This window comes from Neodiprion lecontei, chromosome 6, assembly GCF_021901455.1.
Source record: "Neodiprion lecontei isolate iyNeoLeco1 chromosome 6, iyNeoLeco1.1, whole genome shotgun sequence".
In the NCBI taxonomy this organism is placed as follows: domain Eukaryota; kingdom Metazoa; phylum Arthropoda; class Insecta; order Hymenoptera; family Diprionidae; genus Neodiprion; species Neodiprion lecontei.
Genome location: NC_060265.1, coordinates 7,188,766 through 7,204,035, shown reverse-complemented (window position 1 = coordinate 7,204,035; position 15,270 = coordinate 7,188,766).

Genomic DNA, 15,270 nt, shown 5'->3' with positions numbered 1-15,270 from the left:
TATGTGAATTCAGAGATAACTATCTCTTAACATCTGATGTTACGAATGATCATTTACGTTGATGTTTTTGAGTACGTGACAAAATATCAAACTCATGTCAAAACAACTGCCATTTAAGAGTTTGGTATGGCCAATGATCGATACCAACCGCTGTCAAATGATCTTTTTACTTGCCTAGAGTCAGGAATCTAGCTGAAAAATTAAAGGTAAATAGCTGAAACACCATTGACATATTGTAAACGCTACTTTAACCTGATCTTCTCCAAAGTTGAGCCCGTGGTAACGTGTTAAATACACGTTTAGAAATGTTATTTTCATCATTTCAGAGCACTTATTTTCCTCAAGTACTCAATAATCGGATTCATTAAGTTAGGTACACCGTGATTACGATAAGTTTACATAATCGAATACACTTTGCAGCAATTTCTACCCGATCTTGTACCAACGCAACAAAGTATACTATCAAGACGATTGAAGTGTGTGAGCTCCACAAAAGCTGTACACAACATTCTTAGGGTACCAGCTATAATAACCGCAAAATCTGCCGTGCTACTGTCTCGTAATTCTAACCGATTATCGGCGAACACGCGTCGGCCAACCGTCAAAACGCGACGTACTCAACATTGCGTGGCAAAATAGTTACGTACCAGCAACAAAATATCCACCAGCGGAGGCACCGGCCGGGGGTCCGTAAAGAGAGGGAGCGTGTACCCAGGCTGCGTCTCCTCCGCGGCGGGTCGATAGTCTGCGGGCCACCAGCCAACCCCTTTCGTCTCTTCCGCCGGTATTCTCCTACGTGCCCATCCTCGCCCCCGCATCCACCCCCGTAACGCTCGTCCGCCCCTCCGCCCCTCGACTCTCGGCAGGTACAGAGGCAGAGGAACCGCTGCGTTGATTGATCGTTTATCGATACGCAGGCGGGCTTGCCGGCGGCGGACCGTGTTCCCTTCTCTCCCCGCCCCTCCCGCCGCCGCCTCCACCACCCCCTCTTGGCACCGCGAGACCCGCCGCCCTCAATCATCCCCCGGCAGGCGGCGCACGCGAGCATTACACATTTATAAGCGCGTTAAACACGGGCCGCATCAGTGGCATCGAGTGGTTCGCGTACTCGCTCTCCCCGACAACCCCTCGACTCCGCCACCGCCACATCCCTTTCGACCGACTGGATCGGTTTTGTGTAAGGGAGAGCCGGTCCTGCACGCTCGATTGGTGTCTCTGTGTTCGTGTTCCTGCACGCGTTTGCAAACCACCCCACCCCCACCTCCACCCCCAAACCCACAATCCTACCCCGAACCGGCTAGGCAGCCGGATATACGTCAATGTTACGATGCGCGCGTCCGCCCCCATTATTTCATCCCCATCGGGACCCACCACCCACCCCACTTCCACAACGTTGTATCGATGTTTTACACGGCATCCAGGAATCCAAACACAAAACCGATACGTATTGATATGGCCTTCCGCTTACCATTCACTACCCCACCCCCCACCCCCACCCATCGATGTTCTACACAGTAGCTAGCTATTCGGTCGATGTATACATACCTGCACTGCAAACCACCCCAATTCTCTTCTCTCTATAGACGCGCGCACACACACACGCACACACACATGCACGCGCGTTTCCGAACAGTATATCAATTTTTAACGCTACTCGGATTTATTGCGGTTCATAGTCTATCTACTAAAAAATATCCCCATGCTATATGTTACAGGATATCCTCGATCGAGGAAACTGATCTTGCGATGCTTACATTTCTTTAAAAATTTATCCCACGTTGTTCGTGCCCTTCTGAGAAAAAGTGGATAATTGAAAAGCGTGATTCGTTTAAACTGCGCGGTTAAAGAAGAAGACGTCACTGTTTTTCTTTATAAAATTACGATCGATAACTACATCGAGTTGGGCGGCGTTTCACCGTGCACTTGGAATTAATGAAATATCATTTTCTATAATCCAATCGTATTGCTGAGCGTGTAATGTAATCCTAATATTCGCCACTGAAATTTATCGAGTATCGTCAGCCCGCCTCTGAGTACGGAACGGTAATAAATACCACTCGAATGACGCCACTCGGTTCTTCGATTGATTCATCACCTCATGCAGGTGGCAATTATTCAGTTTTTTTGTTTTTTTTTTATACTTTCCTCATTCGGTTCTCCGTAACTGATTGTATCGTTGAAAATCAACTGTACAAAAACATAATTGAGTAAAACTGAAGCTTCTACACCATTTTAGATCCAACTGAACATTTTCCCGACAACTTTCTCAAGGTGAACGAACGGTAAGAACACCTTCCTCGCGTTTCCCCGCTACAGACTTGCAATCAAACGAGCAGGACAAACGCTCTCCATTATAACAACATCGTACCGTGCGTGCGAGGACGAACTGCAGATGCAAACGTATCGGCCCCTCGAAGTCGAGAGAAGTTTGCCGGTGTGCCAGCTAGCGAGTGTGTTCGTCACTGAATGGAATTGTCAAGCGGCGATGAGACGCACCCTTAGCGGCACCGTAGTGGTATACACCCTGTCAGTTCGCGGTGGGTGGAACGATATTGATAATTTCCTAGAGAAGATGGTGTTGCTAGGGGGGACATGCAGGTAAAGGCGTGAGACCTTTGCCCACACTGGCACTCCAACGACACGTCGATGCCGAACACATGTACGGGCGAAAGCCTGCAGCGTCAACAACGGCCCACGGTATAATGACATCTCGGTAGTTTAGGCATTCCGGAGACGCAGCGGGTGGGTGACGCACTCGGAATGGACCAGCGACAGGAGCGATTCTTTGTCGACGCATCATTCTTACGTCACGCCGCATTGAGTCCTGTATTCATTTCGAACCCCGAAAACCAACGCGGTCTTTATCGCTAAGCGGATGTCATCTAAATGGGGAATGGCTCGTTTCGCTCTGTCCGCTATTCTGCGGACATTCTCTAACGTCGAGTATCAAAAATCACCATTTACGGTCCTTAGAGCAGTCCTTCCGCAAATGTTTTTACTCGTCATTGAATTAATTGCGATCGTATATTTTCCACTGCGGTATACTGAAAGATCAATCTTTGATGTAACGTCGATTACATTATTGTCAGTGTTCTTTAACACAGTTAGAATGGTATACCGATACTATTTCAAATTTGTACTAAATGAACACTACTGAAAGGTGGTGAAATTTTGTATTTTTTTTTTTTTTCTTGCGAATGTCACTTTACCGTTACCGCTACAATTTATCTCCATGAACACATGTAAAATGTGATGGGATTTAAATTGACTCCATTAATGGTTCGACGAGTCTTGAAATGCAAAAAAAAAAATAAAAACATGAACATTACACAAAGTACGTGGCAACACACGCGCCATACCGGCACAGAGAAGCATATATTTTTATTAAACAGCGAACCCGTAACTGGTAATGGTTATAATAATTGAGTCATTCGATAGTATATAGCGTATATATTACCCGACTATAATTCGCAGTTACGAATGAGATTCGATATGCAGGTATGGAAGGTACGTAGATTCTCGCGGTGTTTTAAGTGACCATTACACAGCTTCACAATCGCGTGGCAAGAGACGATCATCGAGGAGCGGTGCACAGCACACCTAGACAGCTGTGAAAAACTAATGATCTAAAAAGGCACTCGTGTTATACGGGATGCAGACAGCGAGTGTGGGCTATCTTGTTAACGGAACGCTTTTGTTCCCCGAATCATGATGCGATACGTGTAGTCTTTTTCCCCATGACCACGCGTTTAATTCCTAAACTCCAAGGTCCCCGTTAAATTGGGCTGTCGCACGACGTACGCGCCGACTTTTGCATAATCCGATAGGTACCAGTTTCGGCTGGGATGGCACCCCCCCAACCATCCCCCGCGAGGATATCGCGCCGAGGGGTCGTTTCTGCAACTCAGCACGCACAGCTCCGCGACGCACTTATATACATTATACCGATGGCTCTATACGGTTACCTACCTTGTTACGGTAATCGTCCGAGTAAACTCCGGATAACGCGGGACCATGATTGGCACAAATGACGCCTCCGAAACTAATGGGTTGTATGCTGTAATGGGGCTGCCGTTCGTCTTCGGTTTACTGAGAGACGAGCTGCGCGGTAAAAAAGAAGAGGAAAAAGTGATCTTCCTCAAACCGTGTTTACATATTTATTGCTCCGAGGATCTCACAGGTGTTCGGTAGTTTGGTAGTTCGACTTTGTTGAAGATACGTCGCACGAGTGTGTCACTCATCGTTCGATCATCCCCCGTAATTAGGCTGAAATAATTAATCGAGCTTTCCATTTGAGAGCCGAGGAGCGATCGGGTCCGGAAGTGAAACTGATGGCCAGAATTAGGATCACGTCGCTGGCCGAGGTGGCCGTGTTGGAGGACCGACTCGCGTCCTCTGCGGCAAACGAGCCGGTTTTGTCCTCCGCGCTCCGATGCGCCGTAGCTCTGCCTCTCAATTCTCATTTATTCTATTGCCCGTTAATTGGTAGTGCAGAGAAAGTTGGTTATCAAAGAAATAGTGTTGACCGAGCGGCGTAATGGTACCGGGCTGCATGTGGAGCCGCCGCGTATCTGCCTCCACATGCACATTATGAGAAAACAGGCGAAGCAACTAGAAGTTCCTTAACCAGGTATAGAGATGGTGGGCCGGTAGGTAGGCTGAAGGTATATAGCGTGATGCATACATCGTGTGGAAATTTATGTCTTACCAGAAAAACCGAGATAGGTTGGTATACGAGTATACCTGCTACACTCGCGCGGCCCAGCTTCGGCCGCTTCTCTAATTCCTCCTTACGCACATATATATTTTATGGATAACGCAGCGACGTTGATTTGTCAAGCACGGCGGTGCCTAAGTCTCTGATGCCTACGCGACGCGTCCGTCTTGTAACAACACTGCGAAGCAATGCGCTTGTGAGTGTAAAGATAAGGGAGCACGCATGTGCGCATGTAAGAGAATCGGTATCAGCTGACTGCGACGGTTGTTTATTGGCTCCGAAATGTCAGCGTGTAATAAAGGAACGTTCGTTGTACTTTCATCTCACGGTGGATCTCGATAGCTGTACCACAGGATCGGTGTACGAAGGTGTACTCCCCAGGTTTTTATGCGTCCAGTGACGCAGCGGTGAATCCGCGTATATTATCCGCACAGCATCGTGCGCCATTTCTCGTCTCGTTTAAAGGCACGTATTGACGAGGCCTTACAATACTCGGGCAGTGGCACGGACGGTCTGATAAACCCTACCAAGTTCGTTGAAGATGTAGATTCCATCCGAAGAAAGGAGTCGAGGCGAGTCGTCAGCTCGTTAAATTTTCAACTTTCAAGGAAACTGCTACGTTCTGCTGGTACAAGTGTCGGCGTCGTGCGCCGTTTAGCTACGAGTGTTTCAACCTGCTGTGCTGCAGGGAGCTTCGAGTGTTTCTGTGTTTGTGTGCGAACGAGACGCCCGAACGTCTTGTCTTATACACGTTACATGGAAACCCAGGAACTCGGTGGAGTATTTAGAAAATGTCGAAACTTTCGAAAGGAAGCGAAGTGCGCGGGGCGTAAAACTACTAGCGGGAAAGAAGAACGACTATAAGCAGCGTACACACTCACGAACTCGAGGCGGTTATCCAAAATGAAAGCATCCTAATATATCTCGGCTACTGCCAACGAGCTCGGGAGATGACTGTGACTTGCAACACTATACGCCAGTTAACCTACCCACACTTAAGGTGCTGCTGCGACTCTCTCACTCTCTCTCTCTCTCCCTACATTTATTTCCCTCTCCTCATATCCTCCTGAACAAACAAATGGCTCTTTACAAACGAGCGAAGTTGTGTAAAGTGATGCTTGTTTCTTTCATTATCTCTGGCTGCTAGGAACAACTTTCCCCTCGTGCACTGAGGCTGTACCTACATATACACTTTTTTTCTTAGCATATACTAGTATATACATACCTATTTACATGCGGCAGAGTGACAGGCAGGTATAACGTTCGTACATTGCGAATTACAGGTGCGGACACGAGACATGAGCATACTAAGCTTTATGATTAAGTGGACCAGTTACATGAGTTTACTCCGACTAACGGAAAAATACAAGTTCGGTCACGTTCTGTTGATTGTTTCGAGAATTTAGACTATTAGATATAACTTATGAAATTTAGACACGCGTGATGGACGGTTCAGACTTTTTGATTGTATGATTTGCAGTTTACCGATGATAAAAAATCTACGATGCAAGCTACAGAAATAGAAAACTCGTAATTTTTCGACAAGATCACTTGATTGTCGTGAGGCCCGTCCCTGCGTCAAAACCTGGTCTGATTTCAATTTTTAAAAAGATCACCGGCTCTTCAGAAAGAGGCCTGATGATTCGCTAAATTTTCAACTTTGGCAAGCGATTTTTTGAGCTTCGAGTGAGAACATCGTTTCAATTTGGAACTTTGGGGAGATGTCGCCATGCTGGCGCAAATGTTTTTTTTTTATACGTGCTCATGGCCAACGATCGGTGGATCAGTGATTTGAATTATCACTGTTACCAATGAATCGATATTCCCTGCATATTTCCTCATTTGTCGAAGTCAGAGTGCAGCGCGCCGATGTTCGCGGTGATAAAACTGCAGTCTAAGAAATGAATCCTGATCCGTAAAAGCCCCCCTTTAATACCGTCACGCAGGTTCTCCGTTGCAGAAGAGGGGTCTGCATTTATGGTGTACGAGACCACCCGCGGCGGGTTCGGTATCTGAATTAATTATATTTGTTTTAATATAAAATCCGCGTGGTGTGATTTAGTTGACCGCCACGGGGGTAACTGGGCCTGAGGGGCATAAATATAAGTCCGTGGCCGCGGGTCTCGTTGTCTTGTTGTCTCGTTCGCCGGTTGACTGGCCCCCGAAGACTTGCCAGGTATCCACACAAGAGAATATCGTGCACACGCCCGCAGCATCTCGACTCCACGCAACACATCGAAGCGACGTTACACACCGCGGCGTGAAAGCCGAGTTTCTTTCGCTCCAGCTCCCTGGCTCGGGCTGGTTTCCGTAGGTTTTACTTGGTTTCGAGAACTATCCGTAACCCGACACCCGCTGGTTAATGACACGCTGGTCTCGAGCCGGAGGTAAATAAACGCACTTTTACCTCGGCACGGGCTCCCGCACCACGGTACCAAAGGAGGACCCACAGGTGTGGCTAATTGTGGACACGTACGCGAGACGGTTCAAAATTCTCAGCCCAGTGTGCACGGGCTAAACGAATCTATTCCACCCGCCAAGACTTCTCGGTGTCCTTGCGCGACCTCGCTTTCTCCATCAAACACAACTGCCACTGCAACGGATTAAATTTCACGTATGTGGGTATAGGATAAGTTATTCACCAATTTGCATACCCGCGATCTATCGTTCACACGCCCGAGCACACACGCGTGTGTGTAAATCAGCAGGCGCGTTTGTTTCGGAATTTCAAACAGCTTATCACGACGCTTTGAAAGCGACGTCGTTGAAAAATGGTTCCAAAGAACGATTAAAGTCTCCCGGTTTTGTCGTCAGTCGCGTTTCGTTCGCTCGTTGTCTACAATTCGATCGTCGTCAAAAATCGATCGACGCCTCGCGGCATGCATGCGCGAAACCGTTAATACCTTATATACTGATTACAGTCTTCAGTGTTCCAGTGATTTACGCATCCTGCCCACACTCGCCTAAACTCCGCACCCCGTACCCCGATCGTATGAAAGATGCGCGCGCCTCTTGATTGTGAATAAATTATCCCTAATTTCACATACTACCAGACAGTTATGTTCAGCAGCACCGCCAAACTCACTACGCACTCGCACGCCACGCTAACGATCATTCCGCACCTCGAACCTGGTGCCTGATCACGACACCGTGCGTGCAGTCCGATATTCACGTGGCGTGGCGAGGCGAGGTGGCCACCGGACCCAATTACGGACACATCGGGAATTCGGCGAATGATTTGGTGAAGAATCAGTCGCGTTGACGGGTCCCCGATTGATGCCATCCGCGCCACCATCATCCTGGATACGTGTGTATCCCGGCTTTCAAACTGAGAATCTCATTAACTGAAGGTCGCGATCGAGACGCTCGCGTGTGAGCTGGGGAACGGTCGAACAGGCAAACCAGTGTCCAGGAACGGGGTCTTCGCTCGGCAGCCCACTAATCACCACTAATGTTAATATTATGCAGCAGCTACAATGCTCCACGTGGAGCCTCGATAAGCCATGCGAAGAGTCGTGAGATGCATGCCGGGTTCGCATGCGATCGCTTGTTCCTGTCGCCTTTATAGTCGCTCATCCCCGGGGCGAGACGTTGGCATAAAAATGAGAGTGACGAAGCTCTCCTGTTGTTCGCTAAGGCTCTCGCGTATATTGTAGCCAATTTACCCGTTGACCGGCACGTTTAACATGTTGCAGGATCGAGTCGATCATTGGACGATACGAGGAGGCCAGCTCATCGTTTTGCAATGAGGAAATCACGCGATTTGCCGAGTTTGGAAGCGATCCTCTTCCTGGAAACGACAGTACGTAGTCATCGGGATTTATCATACACGCGCTTGTTCAAATATGCGCCGTTTCATTTCAGGAAACCAGCAGCTACGGAATCCAAAACAAGTTTCATCTCCCGCGATCACTTGACTGATCCTCTCGTTGGAATGACGCGGCTGCATCGTTTGTTTCCTGATCAGTCAAGACGCCGAATCTTTGAACCATAAGTCGCACTCGAAGCGCAAATCCATCTTGATACTTCACCTTGGTCAATAAACCTGCTCTTACCGATTGGCCATCTCGCTGACACAAGTCCCGAGCTTCCACCCTCTGGTCTCCGCCCTAGTCTTCGGGGTATCCTTGACACTCGACGTCGTCACTGCCCTGAGGCCATGACCCAGTTGGCATATCGAGCATGAGCCACCCCCTGAATAGCGGATCAGGCCGTCGTGCATACTGTCGCGTCAGAGACGCGCTTTCACGGACGTGTGCGAGCAGCGTGTAGATACACGGGTGGATCATCCGAGGCGTGTGTGGTTCGCCTTACACCGAGTCGTCCCGGCCGACGACCGTATGCTGGCTGAGAGATTTCCACCTTAAAGCGAGGACCTCTTTGTTCACCGTGTACCACTTTAAGTGAAAACGTCCATTCATAGAGGCGACAATGGTTTGCGCCTTGAATACGTTAGAAGCCGGACGAACGGCCGAACGTCGGAACCGCGGCGAGCAGCGGCAGCAGCGGCAGCAGCAACAGCAACAGCAACAGCAGCGGGGTCCTTCTCAAAGTGGCTACACGAGGTCGTATAAAAGTGGTCGTCGTTCCGAGTCGAGTCGAGTCCTGCATCGGAGGACCGAAGAGTCCGGTCGGCTGGCCACCGGAGCACGTTGCGCTTGGTTTCTATTTCTGGTTCTCCGGTTCGAAAATTGATCGGGGTAATGAAACGAGTAATTAGCAGGAATATATCGGCGGCTCATTCCCGATCCCTATCTCGCGGTTAGTGGTCTCTGTATAATTCCAGAAGCCCGACGCGGAGCGGCTGTGGCACGGAAATCTCCCGGAGAACGGACAATTAATTTCCGCGGATAATACGACCGCTTCTTAATTGCATAGGGGGGGGGGGGGGCTTGAGTCTCCGGACAATATCCGGCGCGTCTCGTCCGACGCGAGTCCAGCCATTATTATACATTATGGCGGTTATTAAACGGGCGCGTTTTTCCCGATACTCGGAGCCGGTGAATGTGCCGTTAGACCGAGGCTTCTTCGAGGTGGACTCGGAGTAATGAAAATCTATCAGTTGTAACCACCTACCTACCTACCTATGGTCGGCCGATCGTTTAGGGGCGTATGGAAGCCGCCGCAGCGACGCGGTCGATGCGAACCGCGTGCAACAAACGCGGCGCGGTACGTGTTCCACGCTGCTGCAGGTAAATGCGAGACCGGGAGGAGGCAGCCAGGGACTAGCTCGAGGGCTCGAGCGTTCGAATGTGTGTAGGACAAGAAAGACACACCATACGCATCTGTATCGCCGCGGCCTGGCGCATGGCCGCAGCTCGGCCAGCCCCGGGGTCGCTGACTCGTACGGTCGCCGATCCGTCAGTCGATTACTCTGGGGATCTTACGTGAACGTGGAAACAGGTTCTTGGAATCCGGTTCTCGATTCTACATACAACTCTAATCAACGCGGTTAGATTGCTGCGTCCTCCGCCGTCCGTTCGTACGTACGTACCAACCTTGTTCCTACCCTGCAGCCTGCCTTCCAACCTTGGCTTCGCTCCGGCACTCCGCCTCGTCTTCGTACTTGCAACCACCTCGAAGGCCCAGTCAGTTCTCAAACACCCCTTTTCTCTTCTTCTCAACGTATTTTCTGACAAAATCATCAGAACTTAAGGCTTCTTAACATTGGCGCTATACTGCGAGGTAGTCGATTGAATCGGGGAGGAAAAAGCAATCGATGGAACACTTCGTACCACGATAAGCGATCAGGAAAGCTTTCAAGAGGTCACACTGGTCGCCATAAGCGAGGTCTCCGTAACTTCGTGCATGCATACCTTTAACTAAAAAGTCATCTCCAAAGCGGTTTCATGGAATCGTTTCCCCAGACGACCCGCGGGACCTTTTCAATGACCATTTTCAATTGCACGTGACGTAAACGATAAGTGGTGAATACCAGTTTTGAAAATAATCTCCACTATCTTCTCCTAAGTATAGTCGACTTCGCGATTCCTCGAGTATACGGTGGGAGCGAAGGAGGTTTCAAAGGCAGAAGATAAGACGATGAAATCGGAACACCGCGTCAAGGTCGCCTCGGCAGGCGGTCAGGTGCACAGGCAAAGCATGGGTGTCGTGCCTGCGAGAGTAGCCATCATGAGAGTTCCGTCCGGGACGAGCCTCGGGTATACCAACGTAATACAAATCGACTACGAGGCAGCGAATGGCACCTCGTTAACTTTGATGCGGGGCCCCGCAACAAAGACGTCCAGGATGATGTATCTGTGTTTTAAGGTCTTCGAAGCGATACGCCGGCACGACGGGCTGCCCCGTTTGCCCTATCAAATAATCGAGGTTAGCCGCCGATCGGCGATCCTCATTCATCCCTCAATCAGACATCAAGGTGTTCCGTACAGTTGCCGCGTTCGGACCAAGTTGCGCACCTCGCCCCATTCGTGCGATCGGTGTCTTTTACCGCGGTTTGTTCCGCGCCGTTCGCATTCACTCGTAACCTCGGAACGGCACATTGTTGAATCGATCGTTCGTTCGCTCGACGTTACAAGCGTTTCCCCTGGCGCACCGGAGTCGAGTTGGACTGCCAGGATCAACGGTAACGACGTGGCGTGTAATTATTATTGGTATACAAGTATGGGTACGTTGTACATCTTTTGACGGAAATTTCAACCTCTCGGATCTCCCGACTCGATCATTATACATTGCACAGTGTTCTCGTACAGGTATGCTCGAATAAAACATCTGCGTTCCCGTCCGCAGTGCGTTCGTGTTACAGGTGGATACGCCTGTATCTCCGAGTCTGACTGACAGCCGTGAGGGGCAGGAGAGATACATACCGCGATAATTTCTGCGCCACGGTCCGCGTTCTGGATGATTTTACGGTTAATTCGGGGTCAAGTCAACTCTTTGTTTCTCGAAACTGGACTGACACCGTGACCCGTAATCTTTCCTCGAGCGTTTTTCCTCGGAGCAGCAGCGTTCGAAGGTCCGTGTTAAAGTAACCCGCGCACCCACATACAACCGCCTTTCACCTGAATTAATAAATTATCAAACATCAAACGCCCGTCGGCCTCACGCGTGTATAATACACACGCGCACTCATGGCAAAAGTCCCGAGGCAACACCGCGACGGGGAGCCTATCGAAGGAAGAAAGAAAAAAAGAATAATTACAGGTTGAAATTGCGCCGTGCGATACGCGTCTTCGTCGACGGAAACAATCGACTCTTCCCCCATGTCGCCGATATTCGGTGCGGGTGTTCCTCGATCCGAATGAAAAAGAATTACCCAACGAACAAAACGAGAAGGTAGAAATAACAGGGCAATAACTAACCGGAAGGTGCGGGATTCTTCGGGGGTGATGCGGACCCTGCACTCGTGCCCCACGAATTCTCGGGATGCCCTGCGGACGTAATGAAAGTTTCCATCTCCTTGAGCCAAGCGTTTGAACAGCAAGCCAAAGTCCACACAAGTACTTCTTCCTATTCTGACACACTTTTAGTGTGTACCTTGACATCTGGGATTTCTTTAAGTAGCTTGGACGATCGACTTCATATATGCGCGAGAATCTTCAAGATTTTTCTGAAAATGCATCTTTTTCAAATACAAATAAATCACGAGGAGTGAAACAGTGTCAGAGATTGAGGATGTCTCGAATTTGTAGCAGCCCGTTTCTTATTGCGACAGAAAAACGGCGTAGGAGTTGAGTGATTAGTGGATGACTTTGATCTCAAGAAGTGTCATTCCATGTTCGAGATCTCGTCTGCGATTAAAGTAATAAAATAAAATTGTTATGGCATCCAATCAAAGCCACGTCGACGAATCACTCCTTGCATACGTCTTAGATATTTTCACCCCGCTATATCGAATATCCAATTTTAACGATCAAAGCAATTACAAACCTTTATTATATTACGGTATGCGACCCCTAATACTTGTGCCTCCGTTCCGATTCCATGTGTAGTAACTAATCGCATACGGCCGTGATAATTATCTACGATGTCTTTTTAAGAATTCCGAGTCGTCTTGTGGTATTTTAATTTTCATTGCCACAGTCGAAAAGCCATCGAAAAACTTTCAGAGAATATTCCAAGTCTGATCTAGATATCGCGATATTATGTTTGTACAGAAAAATCTTTCTCGTAACACAACGGTGTTTAATGCATAGAAAAAAAGGTTCGGTAAAACCAACATCTGAATTGCTGTCACGAGTGGTGAATGAAATATTGATCATCAGTTGTTTATGTATGTTACCGCCATAAAGTTTGTGGCTGCTGAGGCTTTTAGAATTTGTATTTCACAATTCTAAGGATACATATATTACTTGTTTGAAGTATTTATTTTGAAAGTAAGCTCGTAATTAAAGGGTTAACGATATACTTCGGCAATAAATTGAAAATTCAAACTAAATAAATGTGACCAAGTCTGGTGTGTTACAATGCTGTGTTACAGTTCGTTATAATGAATGATTTCAAGTTCTGAGTCGTGAAAATTCGATAATGATTTAAAAATGCGTGTAGCTAGTCCGGCCGATTATGATTAACTGAAGGGAAGACGCCTCTTTGCCACGTTCAAAGGGTAAGCAGCTTTCTCCCTTCTCTTGGAATCGGTTTCCGCTACACATCGTCAACTGTCCGTGCACGCGTCACTTTCAGGTCCATCAAAAAACTTACAACTATGGTTCCTCAAATTGCTAGCGTCGTATCAAAGAAGTATCGGACCCATTCTTTTCACTGACCTAAGCCTGAGACCTTATCTTTTGAGATACCTCATAAATGCCCCGTATTGCAAGCCGTTCGCCAACCTACTCCTTATATTATATTTTTACAGGATTATACGTACATGTTCAAGACCTAAGCAATCCGAATGAAAAACAAATATAATCCAGTATTAATATGTCGATATCGGTTGTGTATCAACGCATATTCGTAGCTGCGCAGTGACGAAATTATTCATCTCACTGGCATAAAAAGCAGCCCGCATTCGGTCTCGCAGAGTCTTTTTCTCCGTAGTGTGCAGCTTGATCGCATTTTAATGGCTAATAGTTTGACGAGACATTGAAGGGCCGTATTTCCCTGCAAAAATTGGCCCAGCAAAAAACGACGATTCTTAATTTCGAGCGAGACAATCACCGTCTTCCAAGGGTAAAAAGCATACCGCACATAATCCTTCAGCAACTGCAGCCGAGGTACACGTGAGTAGATACGTACATTACGATGGTCCAAATTATGACTTGCAACGTGCCCGAAGGAGGCGATTCGGGCAGGCAAATTCGGGGTGTCCGGTGAACGACAGCGACGAGGACGGAATAATTCGTGAGATCCGTGAGTACAGGGGCGAAGGAAGGACACGGGCGATGACTCTCTCCAGGCTCGGAGGTCCGGGCGTCGTTCTCCCGGAGGACGGCGATGCGGTCCGAAGCTAGGCGGTGGATATTCGGGAGGGGAGTCGGGTGTGTGACAAGTGAGGAGGCCCCGGAAAATAACCACGGTCGCACGATGCGTGCAGGAGGAGAGGAGAGAGGGTCCGAAGTGTTGTTGCCGGCGATGCAGGAGTATCGCCGTGCAGGCGAAGAGCCGAGCTCCGGCTGCCCTGCGGCGCTGGTCCGACGACATTCCTGCTGCCTTCCTCTTCTTCTTCTTCTTCTTCTTCTTCTTCATCTTCTTCGTCTTCTTACTCCACCGCCGGTTCTTATCGCCTCTTCATTCTTCTCGCCACGTTCGCCTTCTCGCTCCCTCCCAAGGTCCCAAATTTAGACTCAGTCAGCGGACGGCTAAAGACTCGACTTTGTCACCTGCTGCCGATGCCGGTGCCGAGCGTGTCCCTTTTTTTTCACTTCGTTTTGTTTTTCGTTTTCTCACCCAGTTTACGGACGCCCTGTAAGCCGCGTTACGGCGCAGCGCGTTAAATATTGAATTACGTATTAATTAATTTAATCGCGTTAATTAGCGGGGGCAATTAACCCGCTTATTAAAGACCGCGACGAACGCTGCCGATAGCACGGATAGGTGCACCTCGCTACAATACCCGGGAATCCGGAGAGTTGCAAAAATGGTCCCCGTTTAAAGCAGCCCGCACGCTCTGCGGGATGAACTTTCTCTACCAATTAGCCGGTTCGCTGACTCTCGCGGTAGTCGCGGCCGATGATTGTGCAGCTCGTGGCACTGCGCGCCGCTTGCGCTAGACGGCGAGATTTATTTACGCCCATAACCCGCGCCCTCCGGACTGCCAACGTATTATAATACCCGCGCCAGCCAAGGAGACACTTTCCTCGACACGCCTGGACGCTCATTTATCATCGGCCATTATCTTATGGCGCAGGTTATACGTCACCAGGACCATTTTTCCTACCTAAGGTCCAGCCACCCGCCCTACAACAAGAGACGGATAACCCCGGAACCTTTTGACACCACCATGCGTCCGTTCCCGGCTAAGAGAGATATTATACAATAATCGTTGTATAACCGTCGTAAGGCGGAAATATTTGTTGACTCGAGTCAACGACGACGGGATGAATATTTGCCAGTGATATCTTGAAACCTGTCGGATTCCGTCCTTCCGCTTC